Source organism: Camellia sinensis, chromosome 1 (assembly GCF_055761805.1).
Source record: "Camellia sinensis isolate YWXY chromosome 1, ASM5576180v1, whole genome shotgun sequence".
Taxonomy (NCBI): domain Eukaryota; kingdom Viridiplantae; phylum Streptophyta; class Magnoliopsida; order Ericales; family Theaceae; genus Camellia; species Camellia sinensis.
Genome location: NC_138961.1, coordinates 93,673,100 through 93,698,558, shown reverse-complemented (window position 1 = coordinate 93,698,558; position 25,459 = coordinate 93,673,100).

The window sequence follows — 25,459 nt, the reverse complement described above, 5'->3', positions numbered from 1 at the left end:
GGTCGCTGATTCCTTGAGTATTGGCCACTAAAACATTGGTCGGTAAATGCATAATTTCAAAAAAACATAATTGACTATTGGCTACCAATAATTTAGTAGCCAAATATTGGCCCTTTGCCGACCAACTAAAATTTAGTAGCTAAAAGGTAGGTTTTGCCGACTAAATAAAATAGTAGCCAAATGTTTCACTTTCAGCGACCAAACACACGTTCAATATTGTAGAAAAATTCTCAAAGCAGAATTTACAATATTTTAAAACCACCTTAATATTTGATGGAAATAAGGTAGCACAACCAAAGAAAGTAGGGCAAAAGAGAAAGAGGAAGCCCGAATTGAATAAAGGATATTCCATGCCTAAAATGGTAGGTTGGGATGCTAAGGTAGAAGCCTTAGATAAGGAAGACCCTGTTAGACATCTTTTTGAGCATGGGGTATGTCAGAGCTACCGTGAATCGGGAGGCATCTATTGGATTTGCAGAAATGCCCTGCACCATTATGGTGAACATGTAATACCATAGTATTTTATATTTTAGTTTTTATTTATATATTAATTTTTATTATTTAGGTAGCATGTTAATTTCTTTTAATAGATTTTTTGGAATAATTCTTTTAATAGGTTAAACCAAGTGAAAAGGACGCCGATCAAATGGCTATGGAGGATTTTCTGCGGTTATTCCCAGAAGCTATACCATGTATATTTGACAGGCTAATAAAAGCCTTTCATCCCTTGAATTCAAATTTTCAGTGAGTGTTACTAATGTTGTATGTGCATAAATACACTATTGATTTTTATTTTCATTTATTTAAAATTATTATTATTGTTATTTTGTTTTGTAGGAAAGATTTGGCGACTTACCTGAAAGAGGCATTTACAGTAGTTTGAAGCAATGTAAGTTTCAAAGCTTTGTTTCGAGTAATACATTTATTTTTATGTGTTTTTGTTAATAAGTGCATTTGTTAAGAATTTATTTATTAACTTAATTACCCCACTATTATAAAGATTGAGAGAAGTCAAAGTGTCATAGCATCTCTTAGTGAAAATAACATGACATGAAAGTAAGTAATGATCATTAAATAGGTTATCTGTATCAACTTCATGTTATATAAGTTTGACCCTGTAGACACCCCATTTTTGACCGACCTTAAGACTTAGACGTCACCATTTGAGCGCTCGGTGATACTACATATCGTGTTCGTTCAGAAGTTTCAGAGTCGCGGCCGTGAGCCCTGCCTCCGAACCCTTTTCTGTGCCTTGTCTCGGTTTGCGAATCAGGCTCGGTTTTCGCTGTTTCTTTTCCTGAGGGGAGGGAGAGGTCCCGTAGACCATCTCTCAGTGGCCGTGGGCTACATTTTGTGGCCGCAGGTCATTTTGCCCATTTCGGAGTCTGGTTCCCGGTTTTCGGAGCCGTCAGGCCGTGTGCCTCGGTTCGGGACCGCCTAACCATCTCCGTTTGTTCTGATTTTTGGCATACTTCCTATTTACTCCCTTTTGAGGGGCACTGGGGTCTGAAAATCCCACTTCGTGGCCGAATGCCACTTTCGGTGCTTAACAGCCCATTTTCGGGACCTCGAACTGCGCGTTTTGGCCCCCGAACATTCGTTTTGCAACGGTTTTCGTTCATTTTTGGCAGGTACCTCTGTTTTATCACTGGGAAGGTCACTGAAGGGTGGGAGGCCAGTAATTGTTTCAGCAACCAGTTATATATTCTCCGACGCCCTCCGACGCCCGTTTTTCACACTTCCGGGCTAATGTTGAACACCCTGGACCCTTTTTCTTGAACTTTGAACCACATATCTGTGATGTACACACTTGGGAGGATCCTAAAAGTTGGTGGCCGGCCAGTAATGTTTCCTGACCCTTTTGAACCCCTCCTTCCGGGCTAATGTTGAACACCCTGGACCCTTTTTCTTGAACTTTGAACCACATATCTGTGATGTACACACATGGGAGGACCTTAAAAAGTGGTGGCCGGCCACTATTTCAACTTGACCGTTTTGACCTCTAGCCGGCCGGCTAGGTGGGGTGGCCAGCCGGCCACCTGGAGCTCCAAAAAGGGGCCGGCCATATTCCTCTCAACATCCACTTTACAGCTGTATAGCTGTTTCCCCCAGAAAATATCCCAATCCGGGGGATATTTTGTGGGGGAAAACTTGCCTAATTTTCCCCCACCTTTGCCCCTCCTTTACTCCCTCTTTTTTGCCCATATAACCAGCAGGTGATATCATGTTTAGGGGTTAGAAAAAATCACTTCAAGCCTTGATACACTTATCTCACTCCATCTCTCTCATTTTCCTTGAAAAGTCCTAAGCTACACCTCATTTTCTTCATCACCACCAAGCTCTACCACCACCACTCCATTCCAGCAGCAAGGGGAGGAATTCCAGCAGCTAAGAGGCAACAAACTTGGTCCAAGAAGCAACAAAAGAATTGGTCTTCAAGGGTGAGTTGCAATTTCCCCTTTTTTGCCCATTCCTTGTATCTTTTGTAAGCCATCTATGCTTTTTTCTTTGAGCTCCGGCCATAACTGAAAGTGGCCTTATTTTGAGCTCATTTTCATGTCTCATTAAGGGCTCAACCCTGTTTGAGCCCTCCATCTTGCACTTGCTTCATTACCCTTCCTAAATACCGTTTTCTTGCATGATATTTTTAGCTCGTATGTAATCTGTTTTGGAGCATGATGTAAACTGTAAATAGGCTTATTTTGAGCCCCTCTTAAACATTTAAGAAGGGCTCAACACTTTTTGGGACCTCCATGATATACTTGCCTTTATACTCCCTTTTTGGTCCCATTTTTGCATGCTATGGCAGCCTATTGTGCTTTGGTTTTTGGCCATTTTACAGCACTGAAAATAGTCTCATTTTGGTCCATTATTCATGTTTCATTTCGGTCCTTTCATGGTTTGGGACCTCCATATGCCACTTCATGTTATATCTCTCTTTTGGTCCCCATTCTTGCATGTTTTGTTAGCCTATCATACTTTTGTTTTTGGCCATTTTACGGTTCTGAAAATAGTCTTATTTTGGCCCATTATTCATGTTTCATTAAGGGTCTTTGGCCGTTTGTGGAATATTTTGCATACCTCATGTTATAGCCCCTTTTGAGCCTTATTTTGCATTGCATTTCTAGCATATTTGTATACTTTTTTTGGGTTTTTACAGTTCTGTGAAAGTGCTTATTTTTAGTCCCTCTTCAATGTTGTTGAAGGGTCCTAACCCATTTGGATTTAGAAGCTATGAGTTGCTTCATAATCTCATGTTTAGGGCCATTTTTGCATGCCATTGTTGCCTTATCCTTGCTTACTGTTTGGCCATGATTTGTACTGAAAAAATGCTTATTTTGGGGCTGCCTTGCTACTTTCTATTCATTGCATGTCCATATTGTGCATGTTTGGTATAGCTATAGGCCATTTCGGGTGCCAAAATCCATGTTTCAGGAGAGATTCCATGCATCGGGTGTGTTTTCGCCTCATTTCGGGGCTGTTTTCCCCCACATTTCATTGCTGAAAATCCATTAACATGTTTTCATGCCATTTCCATGCATTTGCATTGCATATACCATTGCCTCGGTTTGCGTGCCCGTGTGCACGCATTTCGAGGCACTTCATTTTCATCCATCGGCCTCTTATGTGAGTGTGGCTGAGGCTCTCTCATGTTAGTATAAGTCCATGTTGCATTCTATATGCCATTTCCATGCATTTGCATTGCGTATACCATTGCCTCAGTTTGCGTGCCCGTGTGCACGCATTTCGAGGCACTTCATTTTCATCCATCGGCCTCTTATGTGAGTGTGGCTGAGGCTCTCTCATGTTAGTATAAGTCCATGTTGCATTCTATATGCCATTTCCATGCATTTGCATTGCGTATACCATTGCCTCAGTTTGCGTGCCCGTGTGCACGCATTTCGAGGCACTTCATTTTCATCCATCGGCCTCTTATGTGAGTGTAGCTGAGGCTCTCTCATGTTAGTATAAGTCCACGTTGCATTCTATATGCCATTTCCATGCATTTGCATTGCATATACCATTGCCTCGGTTTGCGTGCCCGTGTGCACGCATTTCGAGGCACTTCATTTTCATCCATCGGCCTCTTATGTGAGTGTAGCTGAGGCTCTCTCATGTTAGTATAAGTCCATATTGCATTCTATATGTCATTTCCATGCCATTGCATTGCATATGCCACTGCCTCGGTTTGCGTGCCCGTGTGCACGCATTTCGAGGCACTTCATTTTCATCCATCGGCCTCTTATGTGAGTGTGGCTGAGTCTCTCTCATGTTAGTGTAAGCCCATATCATATTTCTATGTCATTTACATTGCGTATGTCATTTCCTCGATTTGCGTGCCCGTGCGCACGCATTTCGAGGCATCTCATTTTTACATTATAGTGCATACTAGGTTGTATCTTAGATCGCATTCTGTCATTTTCTCAGTTTGCGTGCCCGTGTGCACGCATTTCGAGGCATCTCATTTTTACAGCATAGTACATACTAGGTTGTATCTTAGATCGCATTCTGTCATTTTCTCAGTTTGCGTGCCCGTGTGCACGCATTTCGAGGCATCTCATTTTCACAGCATAGTACATACTAGGTTGTATCTTAGATCGCATTCATGTATTTCCTCGGTTTGCGTGCCCGTGTGCACGCATTTCGAGACATCTTATTTTCATAGCATTGTGTATGTTAGGATTGTATCTTAGTTGCATTTCATGCATATCATGCATATTGCATTGTGTTCGGGATAGGAGTTAGCCCGGGCGCAGGAAACGAGGTGCATTTCGTACTCCGAGTGACGGAACGCGTCTCAATTCCCCAGTCACCGACACTCCGGATCATCCATGATGGAGTTAGGTCTTGTTGTGTTTTCATGTGCATTCATTCCATATTGAGTTGTGCAGTTCGACTCCTCGGCCATCATGCCTTGATATGCGTGATTGGTGGCACGAGGATCGAGGCATGCATATATTTGTGAAAATACATTGCTATGCCCCTTTCCTGCTCTCTGTTGCAGCAAAAATGAAGAATCAGTAACTTTTCGGGACTTGGCACGCGTTTCAAGAATAACTGCTAAACAGAGGCTAATTGGGGCATCCCGGTGGATTTCCGCGCAAGGCAGCCCAGGCATGCATCATTCAGCAGAAGCGAGGCAGTCCCTGGCTTGCATGCCAGTTTTACCGTTTTCTTAGTTAATTTGTTAATTAATTAGGAATCTGTAGTATTTGGACTGTAATATTCTTTCATTTGGGACTGTATTATTTATTCGGACCCTCCGAGCGAGGGCATAACTGTAATAAGTGTGCGTGTGTGTGTTGTATGTCTTCCAACCCCACGTCTTTCTCCCTTTTATTTATCCGCTTATGATAGTTAGATTAGGGCATATTTCAATTATCATACAGTATGACAGCATGTTTGCATCATTCATCCGTTTTGCATGCACCGGGCTCGGCGCATCATAATAACTGCATTGTACTTTCAATTCCAAATTGAATACATGATAGTTGTAGCATTTCACATGCCATGTTTAGAATAGCCGAGCCTACTATAGTTTGCATTTTTGCATGTGTTGCATTAGGCATTTCTGTATACTTAGGATCATGCATGATTTCTAATGTGGTTTCCATTTTGGCTTGGAGTACTCGATAAGTTTTATGCTTTAGCATCCTTGCATGCGTGTGAGTGACTGCCATGAATAGCATGCTTACCATGAGGCTATGTGCTTATATGATATAACTGCCTGAATGTCTGTGGGTGAAGGTTGGGTTATTTGAATTGGAGCAATTCATCAAATGTGTGTTTTAAGCCCCCTAGATAGTGGCAAAATCATGTTTTCTAAGTCCACCTGAGGGTGGCAAATCCACGTCTTAGCCTACTTGCGGGTAGCACCATCAAACCATTTTCAAATAAACAAGCATGAAATGTTTTGTTCCAATTCGGGCGACCCAGTCTATACTTGTATGCTGTGCGCATCACATAGTAACCTAGGCTAATAACCGGAATAAGAACTCACAATGTTTTCAAAAATAGATATCATGGTTAGTAGAGGCCGATCTTTGATCGGGCGAGCGGGGGTGTTCACGAAGTGACCTTCCCCAATCGTACCCAAGTTCCCGAGCCGAGGCAACTTTGGTGATGACGGACACGTGGTCTTTTGGCACCGAGTCAGGGTTTCCTAAATTTCCCAAAATAAAATATTTAGGTGGCGACTCTGTATCTGGCAAAGCAGTCCATGTTTGGCACTTCTTTCAAAAATCTGTTTTCTCAAAACGATTTGCCGGATTTGGACTCTTTGGTTCAGATTTAGAACCGTGACTACAAAATCGAGTCCGAGCTGTAGCGAGGTCCCCCGCGGGCTTGTTACAGTTTCTGGCGACTCTGCTGGGGATTTAGAGAATTTGACTCGAACTCATGATACCTGTTTTTGACTACACTTGTGTGATTCTTTGCATTGCATTTGCATTGGTGCGCCTAGGACACCGTGTTTGCCATCTGCTATTCCTGAACGGTTTGCCGGAGGCTTGTCTTGTCAAGGCATGACCATAAGGCTGACCGGTTGTGGGCTCTGCCAGTATGGGAACACAAACCCCGGTTTTACCGGGGCACCCTCTTTGACCATTCGACCTAGTGCATATTCGGATCCATAGTGACCATTCCAAACTAGGACAGGTTGCTTACCCGTTTATAAGTTGTTTGAAACCGCTGTGTGCGTAGTGAAACCCTAGCTCCTGACAAAAATAGGACAGGGAAACCCTACCCCAACATAGGGGTGTTTTGGCTCTCACTTATCTGTTGTGTGCTTTAGAGTGCGTCTCTACAGGAATGCATGTATCAGTATATAAGTTTGGGCATCAGGCCTGCGGGCATCAGTTCAGTATATAAGTTTGGGCATCAGGCCTGCGGGCATCAGTTCAGTATTATGGGTATCAGGCCTGCGGGCATCAGCCAGTATTTGAGAATTAGTTATCTACGGGTATCAGATTCTGTTTTAGGGGACAGTGATACAGGGATAATAATCAGTGTTTGAGGACAGTGCGTATTCAGCTTATCAACTGTGTGTTGTTATGCCCGGCTGTGTGTCATGCATTTTATTTTAAGCTGTTATGCTGTCCGTTTATTTGTTTATTTATTTCCTTTTCGCTTTATTTATCTTTTGCTAGGGTCAGTTCTAGCACAATTGCTTCCAACCCAGCAGGCATTCCCCAAGCACTTTGGACACGAGGTCGTCGACTCAATCGATCTGAGGATCTAATCGACGGACAGCCAGTGTTCCATTCTCTACCCCCTATTACCAGAAGAAAGCAGAAAAAGCGCAATGTATCTGAACAGAGATCACCAGAATAGTGGATTCCCCCATCAGTGGACAATCGGATTGAGATCCCCATTGAGACAGATCTGCCAGTAGTTCAGATAGATCAAAACAGTATGGCGACGCTAACAGGAGTTGAGGAGATGGTGCGCCAAATGCAAGAAACCATGCGGGCCATGCAGCAGGATGCCGTTCGCCGAGATGAACTCGCCAAGCAACAGGCCGAGATTATGACCCAGCAGGCTGAGCTAATTACCCGATTGCAACAGCAGAATGCTGCATCTGCTTCACATCAAGTCCCTCCTCCGGCAGGGGCTCCATTACCTGAGCAGGCACCTACTGTTCAGAACACCCCACCAAATGCCCAGAATACCCTGCCGAATATCCAAAACTTACAAGAGGACACGAATCTTCCAATGGGGCCAGCTCCGCCCCCGCTTCCACCACAACTATCCAAGGTCCATGCACCCAATCGCCCCGACTCTCCCTTCGAGTTCAAGGTTGATCATACAGCTCTGAAATTGAGCAAACTTGAGAAGCTCTTCAAGAAATCCCAAGGGGTCAAGGCTATGCCGGATATCGAAGACGGATATACCGAGGAGGCCGTAACACTCCCCGATAGGTTCAAAATGCCACAAATCGACCGCTTTGACGGGTCCGGCGACCCCATGGTCCATCTCCAACTGTTCGCAGACATCTTGCGGCCAATGGGCCTAACACGACCACAGAAACTTTCACTATTCGGCCGAACCCTGTCGGGTGTGGCCGCCCACTGGTACGCAAAGTTACAAGATGAAGTGAAAAAGAATTGGGATAAAATGGCTGAGGCCTTTGTCGCGCAATATTCGTACAACACTCAGATCGAGATTACAACTCGTGATCTTGAAACGACAAGGCAAGAGCCCAAGGAAACTTTCTCGGACTTTGTAATCCGATGGAGGGCAAAGGCGTCAATGATGACTTTAAGGCCCACTGACAAAGATCAAATCCGGATGATTGTGCGCAATCTCCACCCAAAGTTGATGCAGAGAATGATTGTAGTCCCCTTTCCTACTTTCGCAGATTTACACGAGATGGGGGTGCAAATCGAAGATGCAATGAAATAAGGTCTGTTTGACCACGATAGGGAGCAATCGAGGAGGACTTTCAACCGTAACAACAATGCGGGCCCGAGTGGCGCTGCAAATACAAGAGCCTCGAAAGTCAGTATGGTCACCACCACTCCCCCTCCCCCTCCAAGGCCCATGGCTGCCACACCCTTCTCCGGCGCGTCCGGAAGCAACACACAAACCAACAGATTCCAACCGCGAGGCCAAAGAACCTTTACACCCTTATATATGCCCCTATCCAAAGCTCTAGGGGTATTGATCAGGAAAAAGCATTTGAAACCCCTGGAGCCGAAGCCACTACCGAATCCACTTCCTCCCTCTCATGACCCAGCAAAGTACTGCGCGTATCACCAACAACACGGTCACGACACCGACCGTTGTTTCAGATTACGTCATGAGATCCAAGATCTTATCGATAAACAGGTAATCGCGCCTCCCGATAAACCCAATGTCACAACCAACCCTCTCCCACCATATAACCAAGCTCCTCCTCCCAACAGAATCAATTTTATCCAAACTAGGGTCGCACCTTACGATCCTAGCATCTATATTACTCCCACCCACCTACCCAAGCCGGAGGTGTTCCTCCCCGACTGCACTGACTTCTTGTGCATGGTGGACATCTCCAAAACCCAACCAGAACCGATGGTGGTGATCGTTGAAGATGGGGCAGGGCAGATTTCGGGAGAGAATGAGATTGTTGAATCTGGGGCAGGACAAAGTTTAGCTGGGGGAGCCTATGATCCAAGCGAGTACATCCTATCAACGAGCCGAATTGGGCTAGGTATAGAATTGCCAGAGACAGGAGAGCTATGCATGATCCGGGGGGATGGATCTGGGCTAGGGGCAGATGATCTGACAGCCGTAGAGGAGGACTTTGCCAACCTGCAGTTTTTCGATGACCAGGAACCGGGGGATTCGGCAATCAACTGGTTCGACTATGAGGAATCGGCAGAGGCCACTGGATGGCTCGAGGATCAACCAGATGAAGTGGGGGAAGCCCAACCAGAACAGAGCCTGGCAGGGGCAGGAGTATCAGTTGTGGCCGGAATGGCCGGAAGTCAGGTTGTATCGCCGTAGAGCGCCGGTGCTAAGAATTCCGCACGAGATTTAGGCATTATGGATACAGGAAATGTTAAACAACCAGTTGTACTGACGCAGTTGGAATGAGAAAAGTTTGAGGATGCTGAGAGAATTAGGAAAGCTAAAGGCCCTGAGAGGACTGAGAGTGCTGTGTGCACGAAGATAGAGAATGCTGCGAGCATGTGGACGGAGAGCACTGCGAGTGCAACTGAACCGGAGCCAGACAGGTGTCTGTTGGCTGCCGACGGAATGTGGTGGGAAGACGATGACTTATGTCTTGCCCACACGGATGAAGATTGGGGAAATAATCAACCGGATGACACTTGGTACCTCGATGAGGTTGACCATATGATGAGAAGTGGGCGGTACTTCAAACCCCCACACATAGACCAACCCGAGGCATCTGGGAAGGATAGAGAAGCAGAGAAGCAGAAGGAGAAGCAGATTGAGGAGGAAGCTATGCTGAAACAGTTAAGGAAGATACAAGCAGACATCTCCATCTGGGGACTGCTGATGGCATCACGGGTACATAAAGAAGCTATCTTGTCTGCTATGGACAAATCCAAACTCTCCATAGATACCACCCCTGAACAGCTGGTCAGGCTGGTTTTTCCGGGAGGGGGTTCGCCGGCATTAACCTTTTCGGACAAGGAACTACCACCTGAGGGCACAAATCATAACAAACCTCTCTATATTTCTATGGAATGTAGAGATAAGTGGATACCGGTGGTACTTGTTGATACCGGGTCTGCGATTAATGTCTGCCCGACCAAAACGGCGTATGCAATCGGGTTGAAGCCCGTGGACTTCGTCCCAACTACTCAAGTGATCAGAGCATACGACAATACCAGTAGAGAAGTGATGGGGACTGTTAAAATTCAAACCAAGGTTGGTCCAGGACAACACAACATTGAATTTCATATCTTGGGCGTTCCCGCAACCTTTAACCTACTTTTGGGGCGACCGTGGTTGCACCAGGTCAAAGCAGTCTCTTCCACTCTACATCAGATGCTAAAGTACCCTCACGGGAAAGGGGTAGCAATCGTTTTTGGGAATTCATCAATCCATCCGCCGCCAGAAGTGTCTACACCTGTCTTGGAGATCGAGCACGACACGGAGGATGTATTTTTATCGGGGTTCACTTTGGCTGAGGCTCGAGTGGTACAAAATGTCATGGCTGTGAATGAAGGTATGTACGTCAGTGCTCAATCTATCTACCTCATGAACAAGCTAAAACATACCCCTGGGATGGGATTGGGAAGGAGCGGCCGGAAGGGCGTCTCAGCGTTGGCCGAAGTGCCACACAACCCTCACACCTTTGGACTGGGTTATCTGCCCACCAAAGAGGACTGGGTGAGAAAAGGGAAAGAAATGGCCGGAAGGGCCAGAGCAAAGAAGGCTGGGAAGCCATTTGAGTTAATGCATAGGCCCATCTGGGGTACCCTAAACGGACGCTTCATCCGAGAGGGGGAAGATTTTCCATTCTGCGGCTTCCCGGAACCATGGCTGAACGCGGAGAGGAAGCGCGTGCCTGGTTTTGAAATCTTCTTCGATTTACAACTACCTGGGGATGACGTTGCCGAAGCGCAGACAGACCCACCAACTGAGACTGAGCAGTGTAAAGCAGTAGATTCTGGGAGCACCGAGCTTGAAATGGGGGTAGCACTGGCGTGTCTACTATCAGATCCTCCGATCGGCCAAGAGTGCTTGGGGGATAACTCTTCAGTTTCTATGATTGGAGATGAAATAGCTGCGGGCTTTCCAGCGCCGATCTTGGATGCATCTATCGCACCTTCTCTCATCTGGCAATATGAAAAAGGCTTTTTATCTAGCAGCTCCGGGTCAGGTAGTGAGCCGGAATCTGATTCCACTGAATCTTGTGCGTCGGAATCAGATTCCAGCTCGACTGAGTCTGAGTCCGGTATTCCTGGGAGTGATAACCCGGATGCCACAGTCCTGTCTAGGTCGTCATTTTCATTTTCTTTTGAGTCTGTTGTAACAGAGGAATCTGACGGCTTGGAAATATTTAATGAGAATGATGTGGATGTGGTTTCTGAGTATTTTTCTGTGCCTTTGATTTATTGCTTAAACCAGGATTTTTAAAATTTTGATGAAAACAACGAGGGAGAAATTCCTCCGGTTTTGCAACGGTTAATTGATCAAGAGCAGGAAAGATTTGTTAAACCCTTAATGGACGAAATCACTACTGTGAATGTTGGTACTGAGAAGGACCCGCGGCTGGTCCAAATCGGGTCCACGTTGTCTTCTGAGGAACACGAGCGCTTAGTCGCTTTATTAAAAGATTTCAAAGATGTTTTCGCGTGGTCCTACGAAGACATGCCTGGAATCGATCCTGAGATTGTACAGCACCGGATCCCTCTTGATCCCGAGGCCCGACCTGTCAAACAAAAACTCAGAAGGATCCGCCCGGACTGGGCCCTCAAGATTAAGGAAGAGGTCACCAAGCAAATTGACGCAGGGATCCTGCTGGTATCTGAATACCCAACTTGGTTGGCCAACATTGTTCCGGTGCCAAAGAAGGATGGCAGGATTCGGGTCTGTGTAGACTTCAGAGATTTGAACAGGGCCAGTCCGAAGGACGACTTTCCCTTGCCACACATCGATGAATTGGTGGATTTCACGGCAGGACACGCCTTGCTTTCGTTTATGGATGGTTTGTCAGGCTATAATCAGATAGTAATGGCACCCGAAGACCGAGAGAAGACTGCGTTCACTACCCCGTGGGGTACATACTGTTATAGAGTGATGCCATTCGGGTTGAAGAATGCTGGAGCTACTTATCAACGGGCAGCAACTACAATATTGCATGATATGATCCATAAAGAGGTCGAGGTGTATGTGGACGACATGATTGTCAAGTCCAAAGAAAGAGAAGGCCACTACACCGCCTTACAAAAATTCTTTCAAAGGATCAGAGAGTTTCGGCTGCGATTGAATCCCCAGAAATGTACTTTTGGTGTTACAGCAGGGAAGATGCTAGGGTTTCTGATTACACAAAGGGGCATCGAGGTCGACCCTTCCAAAATCAAGGCCATCTTAGAAATGCCACCACCAAGGACTGAAAAGGAGGTGCGAGGCTTTCTAGGTAAAGTGCAATTCATAAGACGGTTTATCTCTAAATTAACCTTGACTTGTGAACCACTTTTTGGTCTCTTGAAGAAAGGAAAGAAATTCCAATGGGACGGCCGATGTCAAGCAGCTTTTGAACAGATCAAAGAATATCTACAGAACCCGCCCGTGTTGTCACCACCAGAGCCGGGAAGACCGTTGATATTGTACCTTTCGGCAACTGAGACTACCATGGGCTGCATGCTCGCGCAGGAGTCAGAAGACAAAGTGGAAAGAGCCATCTACTATCTGAGCAAAAAGATGCTGGATTACGAGACCCGCTATACACCGCTGGAGAAGGCTTGTTTGGCCTTGGTATGGGCTACCAGGAAGCTGCGGCACTACCTGTTAGCTCACTCTGTAATGTTGGTTTCGCGTTTGGATCCCATCAAATATCTTTTCGAGAAACCAGCACTTACGGGTAGGCTAGCTCGTTGGCTGCTGTTGCTCTCCGAATTTGATTTGAGGTATGTAACGCGCAAGTCAGTAAAAGGAAGAGCGGTAGCAGAGTTCCTTGCCAACCACCCGGTTGAGGGGGATGAAGCGGTTGAGTACCTATTCCCAGATGAAGCCATTCTGCACGTTGAAGATGAAACTTGGATGATGTACTTTGACGGAGCGTCAAACCAGTATGGGTATGGGATAGGGGTGTTGCTGATAGCACCTGACGATTCCCGTATCCCTTTAGCATTCAAGCTCCGGTTCAAAGTCTCGAATAATGAAGCAGAGTATGAGGCATGTATTGCTGGCCTGGAAGCAGCCCTAGAACTAGGGGCAAGACGGTTGGACGTCATTGGGGACTCAAACCTTGTTGTGTCTCAAGCAAAAGGAGATTGGAAAGTCAAGGAGGAAAGGATGATAATTTACCACCAAACCTTGGATTTGTTAATTCCTCGGTTTGAGAAGCTAAATTTCACCCACCTCGTAAGAGAGAACAACAGGTTTGCAGATTCACTAGCAACTCTATCTTCTATGATAGACATCCCGTCCGGAGTCCGGATGCGTCCAGTCATTATTGATCAAAAGTTTACGCCAGCATACGAGTCGATTTCCGCTATAGATGAGGCTCAAGACGGCAACCCCTGGTATTACGACATCTGGAACTTCTTGGAAAAGGAGACGTATCCACTAGGGGCAAATGCCAAGGATAAGAGGGCCATCAGAAGAATGGCTGCTCAGTTTATCATCTGCGGGGGTAAGCTGTACAAAAGGGGTCATCTGGGAATGCATAAACTCTGTGTAGAAGCTGAAGAGTCGAAGCGCCTGATGGAGGCCATCCATGGGGGGGAGTGCGGTGCACATATGAATGGAGTAATGCTGGCCAGAAAGATCCTCAGACAGGGCTACTACTGGTCAACCATGGAGGAGGATTGTATTAGTTTTGTTCGGCGATGCCACAAGTGTCAAATTCATGCAAACCGCATGAACATCCCGCCGTCAAAGCTGTACAACATGACTTCGCCATGGCCTTTTTCAGTTTGGGGAATTGATGTGATCGGAGCTGTTACCCCGAAGGGGTCAAACGGGCATGAGTTTATCCTAGTAGCGATAGATTATTTCACAAAGTGGGTCGAGGCCCAATCATACGCGGTGTTGAAGGCGTCGCACGTCGCAAAGTTCATCAGAAACAACATCATCTGTCGCTACGGGGTGCCAAACGAGATAATTTCAGATAATGGTTCCCACTTCAAAAAAGAAGTGATAGACTTGTTGGAAAAATACAATGTGGCTTTCCATAAGTCATCTACATACCGGCCGCAAACCAATGGAGCGGTCGAGGCCGCCAACAAGAATATCAAGCATATACTGTAGAAGATGGTGGGAACCTACCGGGATTGGCCAGACAAGCTGCCATTTGCTCTGTGGGGCTACAGGACTTCAATCAGAACTTCTACTGGAGCAACTCCGTATTCATTAGTCTATGGAATGGAGGCTGTTCTACCCATCGAGAATGAGGTTCCGTCGTTACGAGTATTAGCTGAGTGCCAAATAGCCGAAGCAGATTGGCAGCAGAGCAGATTTGAAGAACTCATGCTCTTTGATGAAAGAAGACTGAAAGCACTGTACCACATCCAAGGCTATCAACGCAGAATTGCCCGGGCTTTCAACAAGAAGGTTAAGTCCAGGAATCTGAAAGAAGGAGATTTGGTGCTCAAAGACAACCGAGCTCCCATCCACGACCCAAGGGGCAAGTTCAAACCCAATTGGACTGGTCCTTATATCATCAAAGCTATCTGGTCAGGTGGAGCTGTGGTTCTGATGGATCTAGATGGCTTAGAGTTCTCACAACCGATCAATATGGACAAGTTGAAGAAATATTATCCTTGAGAGGCTCGCTAGGCCGAAAACCCGAAAGGGCGACCTAGGCAAAAGTCAGAGCACAAAAAATTAGAAAATATAAAAACTGAGCTCGCAAGGTTGAAAACCCGCAAAGGGCGGCCTTGGCAAAAGTTAGAGCGCAAAAGGAGAGTGAAAATACTCGAGTGAACCTTGGCCTGAACTACGTAAGGCTTGATTCCCATCTTTGGGATACGTAGGCGGCTTCACATTGAAGTTCAGCCATAAACTTTTCCCCGATCAACTCTGTCCATTCTGATCATCTCAGTCATCTTTATCCATCAGCATTTATCGCGATCTCCGGTACAGTGCTGTTCAGACTAATGGCAACTTTCCGTTGCCGCGACGGCGCAAAGTTATTCAGACTAGGGGCAACTTTCCAGTTGCGGGGATCTGGGGTTGTGCGTCTCAGTGACAGATCTTCGGCATGTCCAGTTCTGATCCACATCGAAAATAGTTTTGAAAAGTTTTTTATAAAAGTCGACTTTGTTCAAATTAATCTTTTTACGACTAAGACCATTTTTGGACCAAAGCGGAAAATTTTCAGTACCACAACCTTCAATTTTATTGATTTCAAAACAGAGTTCTCCTGCTCTTGCATACAATCGAGGTTGCTTTTTAGTACATTCATAAAGAAAACTTGAAAATGCTAAATAAACAATAAATTTGGGGCATAGTTGAGTCAAGTATCTCTGCATCCCCTCCCAGAGCTGGATGAAGCATCTGATGCCAAGCTAGGCCCAACCTGTGCCTCCTCATTGAGCCAATCCAAGCACTCATCGGACAAAGTGCAACTGAAAGTGGGAGCAGGGGCCAGGAGCTCTCTAGTCCTCCATGCTGTGACATATCGAGTAAGCTGTGCACCCCAGACCAGGAAAGCGGCTAGGTACTCAATCCCCTCCGGTGGACAGGTCTGATCATGACCGAACTGACGCAGGAACCGGAACGGAAAATAGAATACGCAGTGGGTTAGACCGATCAATTGGATCCCAATCAGCCGGGACATACTATAGCTCATTGCCGGGAGGTTGAGCCAAGGACAACGCCAAGCAATGTGGTCTGCGGACAAATTGCACATCCAATCAAACCACCACCTTTCGTCAAGAGCATTGACTAGGCGCTGCCGAAAGAAGTAGCCTCGAGCCGAGTAGGCTGGGCAAGAGTCCACAACCTGCAACTTATCCATTAACCATACCTGGGGAGGGATGGAAAATGAGAGAATAAAGAACAGAGAGATGTACGATGAGAGAAAAGTAAGACAAGGGTTTTGTGAGAAAAATCGAGCCCGAGGGCCGAGTGACGTAAGCAAATATATATGTAAGGTTGGGTGGGAAACATTACCTGTAGCAGTAGTGGACTCCCTGCAAACCTAGTCGCCTCCCGGCGATAGACAGAATCTAAACCCATCAACGTCTCAGCCAAGGTCATAGCAACGCAGCTCTTTCCCTCTCTCAAGCCTTGGGTGACTTCAATCAGGCGAATGCTAGCTCCGCCGAAGCCCGAGGAAAGCAGAAAGTGAGACAACAAACACAAGCAGAGGGCGTGTTGCCGGAAACCCTGCCAATAATGGTTGCTGTGGTCACCGGCGTCGGAAAAACGATGGATCAAGCCGAGGATGTCCAGTTCCCCACTGCAGATCAGAGATCGAGCATCATGCACCGTGAGCCCACACATCCGCCCTAAAGCCTGAGCATGGCCAAAACGGAGCTGGGGCAAGATCATTTCAGAGCATTTAGACTCCATCAAAACCTGAAAATCTTCGAAGGTGGGACATACCTCTTGGCCGCCGAAGCTAAAAACGTGCGTCACTGGGTTCCAGAACCTTGCCGCGGCATGGAGAAAAGGGAGATGTAGCGGAGTACGGCTCAGCGTGAATAGTGCATTCAAACCGAAACCCCGAAAGTTCAGCTTTTCCGAGCCATCTAGAGAAGAGATCCAAGATGTGAGATTTTCCGCGAGAAACGCCTCCATCTTTGTGCAAAACTAAGATGAAATGAATGTTCCCGAAGTTGAGGCTTTTATAGAGGGAAAAACACTATTCACGGGGACACGTGTCAAAAAACCAGGTGGCTGCAGGAACAAGTGGCCGGTCGTCCACCTTTTCTGGCTGGCCGGCTATTCTCTTTTTCAAAACTGGCCGGCCGGCTCCCCCTCTCCATAAAATTGGCCGGCCGGCTCCCAGATGGCCGGCAGTGCTCCAGTGTATCCCCTTGACCCTGTTTTACCCTTCGAGGGAAAGTTTTAAGCATTTCCATGCAACGGGAGAGTCAAAGGCCTTCATTTCCCTCTGTTTCGGATGCGTTCTGGTGCCCAGATCGTCCGAAGTACACTCTGTTGTTGTTGTTTTGATTATCGAGTTGTTGTTTTGATTATCGAGTTGTCGTTTTGCTTATCGAGTTGTTTGTCGAGCGGACGTGTTTCGTGTTTTCGAGTCATTGCTCTCTGTTTAAACAATCTTTGTTTAAAGTCTTGTTTATTTACGTTGTCAACACTGTTGTTTTTGCTTATTGAGTTGTAAACTTGCTAAAGTTCTGTTATATCTTAGTAAGTTGAGTTGTTTAGTTTGTTGCGTCGGTTCACTACCTGACTTGGTGATTACACAATGCACATTCCCATTCAGCTTCATTTTTATGCGAAATAAAATGACGCGATACGATGCTAAAAGTTTAAAGATACAAACACCTTTTCAAAAGCTGTTTCATTCCATCATGTTTTGCAACGAACAAAGGTACAAGTTTTACAAAAAATAAAACTGCCTAACAGTGAGCAAAGTGCTACAAACTACTAGCAAAAAGAAAAATAAAGCAGGAAACAGCAGCATCAATGTCCTCGGGAACGGGAATGAGAAGCACTCGTCATCCTCTTCTGCGGGACAGCCTCTGCAGCATCATCATCGTCTGGGTCAGAGCTGTCATCCTCAGGATCCCCCTCAGCCTCGTCCCCACTCCCCGAACCAAGACCGGAGCCCCCCTCCTCAGCAGATGTCTCTGACTGACGGTCGGTAGCCTCCTCCTCCTCCTCATCATCCTCCTCCTCCTCCTCCTCATCAGGCTCTGCCTCTACAACATGTGTCCTGCGCCTGCGGGAGGACCCTCCTCGAACTCCTCGAAAAGGCCTAGATGGCCCAACTCCTTGGAAAGGTCGGGATGGCCCAGCCCCCTGAAAAGGCCCGGATGGCCCAGCCCCTTGAAATGGCCCAGATGGCCCAGCTCCCCAAGGAGGCCCAGGTGGCCTGGTCTGCGGCTGACCGGACCATGAAGACATCTGAAAATAAAGAGTTCAATTCAAATACATCAGTCCAAATATATACATCAGATGTAGATACAAGCAAAGACTATGTGAAGTGGGTGCATGTAAATACAGTATACAAGTGGGGTGTATGTCAGATGTGCTCTACACAAGTAATCTATCGATGCAGTAGAAATCAGCATGTCATCAGAAGTATGATAAATGCCAGAAAACTGAAGGGTACCTGAATGCCCGCGATAGACAACTGTGCCTCCCTCCGCAGGACCATGCCCTCGAGTGTGGCCACCAGTCCAACCACCTCCTCCATGTACCCTCGCGGTAGCTGCAAATATGAACTCATAATCATCAGTGAATGAAAGAATGTCTAAACGTCTGAATGATGAATGAAAAACAGTGGGGCATACCAACGGTGAGTCAGGATCAATGGCGTATCGATCACTGGGCATCAGAGGCTCTAGCGGGATCGGAATCGGAGTCGGAGAGATAGCCCCATACTGCCACGCCATCAACTCAGTTGGCATATCTGGCCATCCAGGATGAGGATAAGTCGGAGTAATCGGAGGAATCGATCTACCCCCACCTCTCGATGTACCAGCCCTACTAGTAGAAGGGGCGTCTGCAGCCCGAGCCCGAGCCTGGCCTGAGGATGACATACCAGCAGGCCTCGTCATTGGGGTACGAGCTCCCGTCAATGGGGGCATCAAATACGTATGACGGTAAGTGCCGTAATCCCCCTCCTCGAGATATAGTAAAGCATCGCTACCCAGCATAGCGCCGACTACCTCCGAGAAAGAGAGTCTGTCAGCAGTCCGCATATTGACTGGGGGTACTGCGGGAGGATCCTGAGAAAGATACCCCCATACCTAACGCCGAAAGCGTTCCCCCAGAAACCATGCCTTGCCAACCGGCCCTTCGAGCAGGACCCTATACTGGGAGGTGCCCGATCCTCCGGGATACTGAAATCGGAGACCATCACCCAGGGGCGCCCAGGGCTGCCATGTGATCTGCGGATAACAAATACATAAGCTAATCAGAAATCGGGAATATACAGAGCAAATCAAAGATGAAAATGAAAGGAACTGAAAGTTTTGAAGTACCTCCGACTGTCGCACAGTGTCAAAATACTATCGCAAGTAAAGGAGAGACTCTCGGCGTCTCGGCCGGTGCGGGCCCTCGAATACCAATGAATATGGGGTCATAGGAGGCCCTGCCACCTCCAACTCTGGGCCTAATGTCGGGAAGTATACGTATACCCATAACTGAGAAAAGCAGTGCAGAATATAAACACAAAATGCTGAGAGCAAAATACAGACTGTAAAGTGCACTGTGTGTGCAATGGACAAGTAACGTGGAGCAGAAATGTAAATCAAGGGGACAGAAAATACCTCCCAGGCTCTCCAGTAGCCGCCAAGTAAATCTCCCTGCCCGCGGGATGTCGCGCTCATATAGCAATAAATGGTAGCTAGGCCGGCACCACCCCAGTCATATCTACTGACCTGTGATAGGTCAACCAGAGCGCTCAGCAGATATAACCCGACTGTGTTCCCTCTATCGGCAAACAGAGTAGTCCCGAAGAGGAACATAAGGAAAACACGGGCGTACTGCTCCGTCTTCTCAGGAGTCTCGGGCACCATCTCCGCCCGCCGAAAGTGGGAAGAGAACCAAGTGTATCGGACTCTCCCAGAAACCCTGTCAACAGGCGGGCGAGCCCCCAATAGATACATCCAAGCGGCCTCCCACTCGCCCATGTCCTCATCATAAGGGATGGACCAACCTCCTGTGTCCAGGCCGGTCAGTACAGCAAAGTCCAGAGGCGTCATGGTCATGTCTCCAGTGGCAGAGAAATGAAAGGAATTGGTGGTGTCCCACCATCTCTCTACCAAGGCTGCCATCAGTGCCCTCCTGGCAGGACAACGTGATAATCCAGCGCAGAAGGTCCCGAATCCTGCCAAGTCCACTAAATCTCGGACACCCTCCGGGAGCTCAGCGTACCAGTCCCACGCGGCGATGGAACCATACTCCCGTACACTGCAAGAACCAACCTGCATTCAGAATGAATACATGTGTCAATAATGGAAAGTTTAGGCTGCGTGCCAATGAAATGAAATGGGCTGCGTGCCAATGAAATGAAATGGGGCTGCGTGCCAATGAAATGAAATGGGCTGCGTGCCAATGAAGTGAAATAAGCTGCATGGAAATGAAATGAATGAGCCGTGTGTTCAGAAGTGAAGTGTACGAACTGTGCGTTCAGTATAAGCTACTTTCAATCAGTGTGGGCTGCGTGTTCACTATCAATCTGGGCTGCGTGTTCAGGAAATTTAAGTTTGGGCTGCGTGTTCAACTTTCAATCAGTGTGGGCTGCGTGTTCACTATCAATCTGGGCTTCGTGTTCAGGAAATTTAAGTTTGGGCTGCGTGTTCAACTTTCAATCAGTGTGGGCTGCGTGTTCACTATCAATCCGGGCTGCGTGTTCAGGAAATTTAAGTTTGGGCTGCGTGTTCAACTTTCAATCAGTGTGGGCTGCGTGTTCACTATCAATCTGGGCTGCGTGTTTAGGAAATTTAAGTTTGGGCTGCGTGTTCAACTTTCAACTAGTGTGGGCTGCGTGTTCACTATCAAATCTGGGCTGCGTGTTCAGGAAATTTAAGTTTGGGCTGCGTGTTCAACTTTCAATCAGTGTGGGCTGCATGTTCACTATCAATCTGGGCTGCGTGTTCAGGAAATTTAAGTTTGGGCTGCGTGTTCAACTTTCAATCAGTGTGGGCTGCGTGTTCACTATCAATCTGGGCTGCGTGTTCAGGAAATTTAAGTTTGGGCTGCGTGTTCAACTTTCAATCAGTGTGGGCTGCGTGTTCACTATCAATCTGGGCTGCGTGTTCAGGAAATTTAAGTTTGGGCTGCGTGTTCAACTTTCAACTAGTGTGGGCTGCGTGTTCACTATCAATCTGGGCTGCGTGTTCAGGAAATTTAAGTTTGGGCTGCGTGTTCAACTTTCAATCAGTGTGGGCTGCGTGTTCAGGAAATTTAAGTTTGGGCTGCGTGTTCAACTTTCAACTAGTGTGGGCTGCGTGTTCACTATCAAATCTGGGTTGCGTGTTCAGGAAATTTAAGTTTGGGCTGCGTGTTCAACTTTCAATCAGTGTGGGCTGCGTGTTCACTATCAATCTGGGCTGCGTGTTCAGGAAATTTAAGTTTGGGCTGCGTGTTCAACTTTCAATCAGTGTGGGCTGCGTGTTCACTATCAATCTGGGCTGCGTGTTCAGGAAATTTAAGTTTGGGTTGCGTGTTCAACTTTCAATCAGTGTGGGCTGCGTGTTCACTATCAATCTGGGCTGCGTGTTCAGGAAATTTAAGTTTGGGTTGCGTGTTCAACTTTCAATCAGTGTGGGCTGCGTGTTCACAATCAATCTGGGCTGCGTGTTCAGGAAATTTAAGTTTGAGCTGCGTGTTCAACTTTCAATCAGTGTGGGCTGCGTGTTCACTATCAATCTGGGCTGCGTGTTCAGGAAATTTAAGTTTGGGCTGCGTGTTCAACTTTCAACTAGTGTGGGCTGCGTGTTCACTATCAAATCTGGGCTGCGTGTTCAGGAAATTTAAGTTTGGGCTGCGTGTTCAGGAAATTTAAGTTTGGGCTGCGTGTTCAACTTTCAATTAGTGTTCACTATCAAATTTGGGCTGCGTGTTCAGGAAATTTAAGTTTGGGCTGCGTGTTCAACTTTCAATCAGTATGGGCTGCGTGTTCACTATCAATATGGGCTGCGTGTTCAAAAAATCAAAAGTTTGGGCTGCGTGTTCAACTTTCAATCAGTGTGGGCTGTGTGTTCACTATTCCAGTCTGGGCTGTGTGTTCAGAAAATTTAAGGTGTGGGCTGTGTGTTCACTTCCGAATTCGGGCTGTGTGTTCGACAAATCAGTGTTTGAGCCGTGTGTTCACCTCTTAACTAATGTGTACTGTGCGTTCGCAATTAATTAATGAGCCGAGTGTTCAGAAATTCGAGTGTTTAAACTACATGTTCAGGATGCAAGCAAAGTACTATGTCATAAGCTAAACTGCGTGTTCAAGCATGGCAAAGGTGCGAAATGTACGAAAAATGCAGAAAATGAAGTAAATACCTCTCGGGCCTCATGAGAGAGGTGATGCTCTGGCTCTCGGAGAAGCAGATCCCCAGGTGCTCGCTCGTCAAAACCAGTGAAATGACGGAAAATGGCACGAGGAAGGACATGTGCCGGCGGAGCGTACCTCCCGGGAATAAAAGGCCGGACCCTCGGGGGTAGAGTCATGGGATCAAAATCGTCTCCGGCACCTGGAGGACCTCCGCCGCGGGGAGAATTACCCGCCATTTTCAGAAGATCTGCAAAGGGAGCAAAAATGAGCGAAAATAAGCCAAGATTGGAGAAAGTCAACAAAAGTCAACTCTCGGGAAATGAAAAAGTCAACAAAAGTCAACCCCCGAGAAAGTCTTCCAAATATTGAGACAAACTCACCTCAAGTGGCGAAAATGAGAAAAGAAGCTCCGAAACCAAAATTTAATCAGTTCAAAGTGCTTTAAACTGACTATTTTCGCGAAAACAACTTGCGAGGGGCGTTGGAATACGCGTTTGGAACTCAGATCTGAAGAAGAAAATGATGTAGGAGGCAAGAAGAGAGCACTTTTCGGCTGCATTTATAGGCTCACGGTCTTGGGATGAAGGAGCATGAAGAAGGGAGGTGAAAAAGACCAAAATGCCCCGGATTTGGGCAAATGGCCGGCCGGCCACCTTTTCCACCCGGCCAGCCAATTCCTTTTTGATAAAACGTCCGGTGGCCTCCCCTTGGGAAGATAAACGGCCGGTGGTGTCCCCCACAGGCCCACCTAGCTCTCTGCAAATTTTGAGGAAGATTGGAGTTCCCGGGACCTGAAAAAAGTTCAAGAAAAGTGCACTTTCTGTCGCGAAATGATCCGCCGGGACTTCAGCTTCAAGTTCTGACATATGTCTCGCCATCATTCATCGAAATCGAAGTGTGTTCTTTTTGAATGTGTTGTAGCCATTCCGGGAAGCGGATCGGAGGCCGTGATCGAGTTGCCTTCGCTGAAAACACGCGTTTCCATTGCTCGTTGTTTCATAACAAACGGGCACGTTGACTTATGCTCGCTTTACACTATCATGCACATAATTCGTATTTTCATGAGCATACTTGCATTATTATGCACATTTCTTAATATTGCCATACCTCTGTGTTTGAGCATGCGTTGTCACGCATGTCCTTTCTTGCATTGCGATGCATTCACTCACCGGCACTGCGTGTGTCAAACTTTCAGAATCACATTAAATATATGTTGTTAGCATGTTGTGCTTGTTGAATTTCTCTCTTTTGCAGGCACGATATTGTATGTACGGTTCATTTGAAGCTGGTGCGACCAGACGAATCGTGCAGGTATCGTATCTTCTCCGTGTGAGACGCGACGAGAATTGAACAATTCTCCGCATTCTTAACTGCATGAAATGTAGTTGTTGCTTTGCATTCTTGCTTAAAACTGTTGCATCTATTTGCGAATACTTGCTTCATTATAGCTTGCTGCATTTGCATGATCATTGAGTTATGTTCGGCTTCTTGCATATCGCTTTGCATTTTGCCCCCCTTTGCCTGCGGGCATGCCTGCGGGCACATCTCTGTTATTTTGTATGTTTGTCTAAGTCTTCGGCCTTGTCAAAAATGGGTCGTCTCTAGGCTTTGACATTCACTCCCGTCACTTGTGACTTTCGAGTTCTGTCAAAGAGGGGCAACTGTAGACACCCCATTTTTGACCGACCTTAAGACTTAGACGTCACCATTTGAGCGCTCGGTGATACTACATATCGTGCTCGTTCAGAAGTTTCAGAGTCGCGGCCGTGAGCCCTACCTCCGAACCCTTTTCTGTGCCTTGTCTCGGTTTGCGAATCAGGCTCGGTTTTCGCTGTTTCTTTTCCTGAGGGGAGGGAGAGGTCCTGTAGACCATCTCTCAGTGGCCGTGGGCTACATTTTGTGGCCGTGGGCTACATTTTGTGGCCGCAGGCCATTTTGCCCATTTCGGAGTCCGGTTCCCAGTTTTCGGAGCCGTCAGGCCGTGTGCCTCGGTTCGGGACCGCCTAACCATCTCCGTTTGTTATGATTTTTGGCATACTTCCTATTTACTCCCTTTTGAGGGGCACTGGGGTCTGAAAAACCCACTTCGTGGCCGAATGCCACTTTCGGTGCTTAACAGCCCATTTTCGGGACCCCGAACTGCGCATTTTGGCCCCCGAACATTCGTTTTGCAACGGTTTTCGTTCATTTTTGGCAAGTACCTCTATTTTATCACTGGGAAGGTCACTGAAGGGTGGGAGGCCAGTAATTGTTGCAGCAACCAGTTATATATTCTCCGACGCCCTCCGACGCCCGTTTTTCACACTTCCGGGCTAATGTTGAACACCCTGGACCCTTTTTCTTGAACTTTGAACCACATATCTGTGATGTACACACTTGGGAGGATCCTAAAAGTTGGTGGCCGGCCAGTAATGTTTCCTGACCCTTTTGAACCCCTCCTTCCGGGCTAATGTTGAACACCCTGGACCCTTTTTCTTGAACTTTGAACCACATATCTGTGATGTACACACATGGGAGGACCTTAAAAAGTGGTGGCCGGCCACTATTTCAACTTGACCGTTTTGACCTCTAGCCGGCCGGCTAGGTGGGGTGGCCGGCCGGCCACCTGGAGCTCCAAAAAGGGGCCGGCCATATTCCTCTCAACATCCACTTTACAGCTGTATAGCTGTTTCCCCCAGAAAATATCCCAATCCGGGGGATATTTTGTGGGGGAAAACTTGCCTAATTTTCCCCCACTTTTGCCCCTCCTTTACTCCCTCTTTTTTGCCCATATAACCAGCAGGTGATATCATGTTTAGGGGTTAGAAAAAATCACTTCAAGCCTTGATACACTTATCTCACTCCATCTCTCTCATTTTCCTTGAAAAGTCCTAAGCTACACCTCATTTTCTTCATCACCACCGAGCTCTACCACCACCACTCCATTCCAGCAGCAAGGGGAGGAATTCCAGCAGCTAAGAGGCAACAAACTTGGTCCAAGAAACAACAAAAGAATTGGTCTTCAAGGGTGAGTTGCAATTTCCCCTTTTTTGCCCATTCCTTGTATCTTTTGTAAGCCATCTATGCTTTTTGCTTTGAGCTCAGGCCATAACTGAAAGTGGCCTTCTTTTGAGCTCATTTTCATGTCTCATTAAGGGCTCAATCCTGTTT